Source organism: Vulpes vulpes, chromosome 8 (assembly GCF_048418805.1).
Source record: "Vulpes vulpes isolate BD-2025 chromosome 8, VulVul3, whole genome shotgun sequence".
Lineage (NCBI taxonomy): Eukaryota > Metazoa > Chordata > Mammalia > Carnivora > Canidae > Vulpes > Vulpes vulpes.
In genome coordinates this window covers 100363872-100369871 of record NC_132787.1, presented here as the reverse complement: position 1 = coordinate 100369871, position 6000 = coordinate 100363872, and positions in this window count along the sequence as shown.

Here is a 6000-nt window from a genome sequence, read left to right as displayed (position 1 = left end):
GCTGAGCGCTGTGCTCAGCACTGGGGGCCATAGAAGTTCACAAACTGACAAAAAAAAAGAGGAGAAAAACAATACTAAACACATAGATGGCATGTCAGAGGGGGAAAACAAGGCAGGATGAGAGGGGTAGGGACTGTCTCCGAGCTACAAGGGGACTCTACTGTGTAGTGTGGACATGGGGACTGTCTCTACTGAGGGGATATTGGCATAGAAATCTAAAAGGATGTAAGCCATGTGGCTGTAGGAGGAAAAAGCATCTTGAGTGATGAGGGCAGCAAGTGCAAAGGCCCTGAGGTAGGAGCAAGCTCGATGTGTTCCTGGAAGACCAGTTTGCTCACATTTAGATTCTACACTTGAGACCTCTTAGGTAAACAAGGTGTAGGTTTTTTTTTTTAACTCCCTTTTCCAAACACCATATATTTTGAAAATATAAATATATCCACTGTTGTTTTAGAACTGTACAATCGTAAGGTGTTCAGTGCCCTCTGGTATTCTTTCTCCTTGAGACTTGGCTGTGGTCCATCACACGGGAGGAGGCCAAACCCTGATGAAGGGTTCCTGGGCAGGTCTGAGTGAGGACAAAAGGAAGACCAAGCCGAGGGGTGACGAGGCTGCTGTCGTTGGCGTCATGAACAGAGTCACGCAGGGAATAATCAAATGTCTGGTGCCGACAATCATCCTGGCAGCTGTCTAGCGGTGTTGACTGTGAGTCTCGGCAAGAGAGAGATAAATGGCAGCGTGGGCAGGATGAGTGAACATCCCTCCAGGCGGGGCTGGGAGGAGGGACTCTAGTCCTACTCGTGAGACCCTCTGGATCTCTCATGGTCCTAACTTGGGCTCTTGAATAGAGAGGAAGGGCCTCCTTCCCCTCTTTGGAGTAGAATCCGGAATTCTTAGACTTTATTCAGTGCCTTAGAGATGTGGGGTGAGAGAGAAAATGTGAGTGATATCAATCAATTAGTGATGAGCCAATATTTACTAAGCTTTTCCTAAATGTCAGGCTCTGAGTTCAGAGCACTGGGGGACACGAGAGTCATGAGACCTGGCTTCTTCTCTCCTGGGACTTGTAGACTAGCTGGAGAGACAAGATGTATGTCCAGGAAAGGTGAAACCGCTTGCTGGAAAGGTTTAGAGCAGTCTGAATCACCCTTCCTCGGTCAGATGTGTGCTTCTCAGCCCCGGCGGCATCAGGGAATCACCTGGGGGGTGGGGGTGGGGGCTTTGCAATGTAGCTGCGTGATGTAGTCAGTCACCCCAGTGATGGGGAGAGAGGGACCTGCGGTGTCCTAACCCGTGGGGCGGGCGGGGTGCAGGGAGGGCTGTGGGTAGCAGTCATTTAAGGGGTGACAGCATTTGTGGGTGAGACAGGGCCTCAGGTATCACGCCCAACACATAAGGGGGGAGGCGGTCCAGAGAGAGCGGCTTCTGTCCAAGGTCACACTCAGGAGCCAGTGTCAGGGTGGGACCAGGACCCGGACCAGGACCCGGGCCTTCTATCAGCCTTCTTCCTGTCCTTTCGGACCTGCCCCTGCTCTCCGAGCCTCCCGGTCAGTTCTTGGGCATCGTCATAGCTCCGTTCACCCCGGGTGAGCTCAGCGCTTGGCCCTCGGCTCTGGCTGGAGGCCACTCTGTCTGCAGAGGGACTGGGTCCTTCCCTTGCCTCCGGAGGGCAGGAAAGGGACGCGGGGCTGGGTCTGAGGGACTGTGATCAATGGATGGAGGGCGGGCCCGCGACAGTCACGGATGACACCGCAGCGACACACTCGGAACAGTGCTTTCAGTGCTCGGGAGACGGGCCGACAAACCAGCAAGTCACGACAAGATAGGGACCAGGGCAGTAAAGACACACGGGGACACGGGGACACGGGGGCGCTGCCTTTGGAGAAGTTTTGAAGGAAGCCGAGGGCCTTCGTGGGGAGTCGAAGAGGGCCAGCAGGAGGAGGGATCAGGCTAGGAACCCCCGTCGGGGGGAGGGAGTCCTTGTTTTCGGTCTGTACCCCAGGGAGAGTCACCCGAGAGCTCCGTGTTCGGGTTGGCGGCCCCAGTAGAGCCCGACTCTCCCCGATCCCGGTGACAGTGACATCAGCTAACATTTGCCAGGTGTTACGACGACGTGCCACGTGCGCTTCACGTGAGTTAACGCGTTTGATTCTCCCCACAACCCTCTCGGGGAAGGGCTGGGATTGCCCCCATTTCACAGATGGGAGAGTTGAAGCCCAGAGGGCCGTTAACTTGGCTCCAGGGCCTGAGCTACACGAGGGGGTGTGAGCAGGAAGACGGTGAGGTTTTCCGGGCCCCCACACCCTGAGGTTGGACGGAGTTCCCTGCTGGGACCATCCTCGGGTCCCTAATGAAGTAATTTATTTCTTGTGGCCCTTGGGTCACGCTCCACCTCAAGCCACGGAGACAGGACACTGCTGACTCATCCTTTCCCAGCCGTGCAGCCTGGGAACAGAGCCAGGTCGCTCGTCCAGCCTGGTGACAAGTGCCGGCGGCTGTGGTTTGGCAGCAGGTCAACAGCTGGGATGAGGCGTCGGGGGCTGACCTGTGGGGTTGGCAGTGGGTCCACAGGGATCCAGGCTCTGGAAGGCTCCGGAGGGGCGTGGAGCTGGGGTAGGAGAGAAATGCAATCCGGAGCCCAACAAGATGATGCATGGGGTTGAAAGCCCGGCGCAGACTTTGCTCGGCCGGAGTTGAGCCTGGTTGGTTCGTGTGCACCCGGGTGACCCCCGCAGGGCTGAACTGGGGCTGCCCACAAGCCTTCCCGGCGTTATTCATTCCATCAACACTTATCAAACACCCACAAACACATGTAGGTGCCAAGGAGGAAGGGGTTCCCCTGCCGGAGGCACCTCCCAGCTCAGCGCTTCTCAAAGGTGTTGTGGGTGGAGGTACCCCACTGCAAGTGTGGGCACACCTGAGGGCTGAAGGGGCACGTAGGTGCCCCCTGGGACGCTGTGCTCTGAAAGCACCAAAGTGTCACTTTCCAGCCCTCCCTGCTTGCCTGGAGGTAAGAGCTCCAGCTGCCCAGATTGGCAAACTGATGCCCCTCAGACTCTCACCCTCCAGGCCGACTCCTTAGGTTCTCCTTGGGTTATGCAGCCTTGGGCGACCTGCTGGGATTGTCCCCTGCCAGGGCCACCCTGCCCCAGTTCTCCAGAGTCCTCGGAGACCAGCTTAGTAAGTGCCACCTCCTCCAAGAACCCTGTATCATCCCACCACCCAAGACCTGGTTCTGGGGAGTCTCTGGGGGGCGCTTGCCATGCAGCCCTGTGGTCCCTGCTTGGCTGGCCTGTGTCCCCTGAGGACAGGGCTGTCTCTCATCTCTGGTGTGCTAGGCCCTGCAGGGTGGTTAGAGAGAACCACCATCATCTCTGTTGTGGTTCCTCACAGCCGTACAGCACTCTACAGTTTATAATGTGCTTCAGACTCATCCTTGCATTTGAGCTTCCCAGGATAGTGCATACGCTGCTGTTTCTATTTCACAAATGCAAAAACTTGGTGACGTGGAGGAAAGTGACTTGACCAAGGTCCCTTGGAGCGGGACCTGAGCCCAGGTGCGCAGAGCCACCAAGTGCCCCTCTGGGCGGTTCTCAGTCAGACTCTGGTCGGGGCTGGAGGAGGAAGACACCAGGGACCAGGAGAGAGTCGCCTGTGGAAATGAAAACCAGCGCAGAGCTTCTTCTCCATTTGAGGAAGCCAATGTGGGAAGCTGTCTCTTCTAAGGCCGAGCTCTGGGAGGGGCAGGGCTTCCCCTGGCAGCAGCCCTTAGCAGCTTTGTATTCCAATCCCTGACACCGCCCCCCACCCCAAGCATTCCCTGGGTCCCACTGGGCTTCGACAGTTCCCACCCCACCCATCATCTCTCATTGTCCTGTCTTTGATCAGCTTGTTTCCTCTGCCTGGAACCTCTTTCCTCCACTTTTCTGCTCTGTCAGCCTAGTTTAGATGCCTCTAGCTGCAGGCAGCTCTTGGCCCCCACCTTCAGAGCACTTTGCAAACCCCTCCCCTGACAGATGCACTTTTACTTTACTATCCTGGGTCACATGTTTGTGTTCGGCTCTCTCCATTCGACGATCAGGCTGATATTTATTCCTTTACACCCATGGGGTGCCTGTTAATGTAGCAGGTGCTCAGTTGGGGAATGAATCCATGAATGAATGAATGAACGAATGAATGAATGAAGAGACTGGACTGAGTTCACCTTGGCTTCTCCAAAAGGGCAGAAAGAAAATAAGACATGAGCCCTAGTCTCATGATGCAGGGTTTCTGTGTAATTTGTATAAATAAACCTCTGTGCCAGGTCCCACACCGCTTGGGAGACCTGCCAGCTGCCCATCATCTCTGGTTTCTGGACAGGAAGCCCAGCTCAGCTGTCCCCAGGGACTAGGTCACTTCCCCCACACACGGTCCCTTTCTTATTGTGCAGGAGGGACACAGTCTCTCTGTCTATTTGAGTGGCCGGCCTGTCCACGTGGCCTGGTTCCAAGTGCCTCATGTGTTCCAAGTGCCAAGTGACCGTGACCTCATTCTCAATATGATTTTCATCTTCCAGCATCTGCAGCCACTATATGTGTGTCATTGTAAGATGGGCATGATCGTGGTCTCTATTTTATAGATGGGAAACTGTCATGGTCAGGGGACTAGAGATGAGGGGGGAGGGAGGTGACCAGGTCACATGTCTCCAAATAGCCCAGTTACATCTCTGGAGGCTGGCCTGTGTCTGGTGCAGTTCAGCACTCCAAAGCCCCCCAAATCTCTATCTTTCCCATCCATCTGTGGCCCAGACTTGCATCTTCCTTTTGAGAATGTCTTTAAAAATACATTTAAAACCCAAAAAGCTGGGGTACCTGGGTGGCTTAGTGGGCTGAGCATCCGGCTCTTGGTTTCGGCTCTGGTGGTGATCTCAGGGTCGTGAGATCGAGCCCCACGTCAGGCTTCACACTCAATGGAGCCTGGGATTCTCTCCCTCTCCTTCTGCCCCTCCCCTAGCTTACGCTGTCTCTCAAAACAAATAAACCTTCAAACAACAACAACAACAAAACTCAAAAGGTTCTTACCTGAGCTCGTCAATATCTTTCCCCTCCCCTATTCTTTCCTGCCCCAACTATTTGGGACGAGTTGAAGCCTCTCCCATGTGCAGCTGCAATGGTACGAGGAGGTTTTATCTCTGGGGTGGGCTGAAAACCCCAGGGTGGGGCTCTTTTGATTCCCCCAGGACCCCCTGCCCTGCATCTCCTAAGGGAGGTGTTGTGAAGGAAAATGCCTTCTCTTTTGTATTGGACACCTGGAGGGGAGAAGGGACAGATAAAATCCTGGCACTGAAGAAAGGAGCCAGTCAAACCTCTTACTCCTCTTAATTGGGAAGGAATTTGGTTTGAATTAGCGCTTCTTGAGCTTGTCTGATTATAAAACCTGCTTGATGAGAACCTTTCAGTGAGGGACAAATCTCCATTCTAAAACAGGAGCCTGGGGATCCCTGGGTGGCTGAGCGGTTTAGGGCCTGCCTTTGGCCCAGGGCGCGATCCTGGAGTCCCGGGATCAAGTTCCATGTCAGGTTCCCCGCATGGAGCCTGCTTCTCCCTCTGCCTGTCTCTCTCTTTCTCTCTCTCTCTCTCTCTCTCTATCAGGAATAGATTAAAAAAAAAAAAAAAAGGAATAGATTTTTTTTTAAAAATCTTTAAAAAAATAAAATAAAACAGGAGCCCTCCTCCTGCAACTTGTATCATTGAGTAGGACCCAGAGGAATGAAGGTCGAGCTTAGAGACTCATGCACAGCACCTTCACCGTGGGCTTGAGAGATCCTCAAGGTTCATCTATGCTCAGCATTTGGTAAGACCGAAAGGCAAAGAACCCAGAAAATGCAAGACAATGCCTCGAAAATGCTGGACGTTTTCCGCGTTTAATTTTACTGTTATTATTTTACCAGCACTTACTATAAACCAGACGTTAAGCTTTACAAATATTTGCTCGCTTAATTTCGTAGAAGCCTGCAGGGAC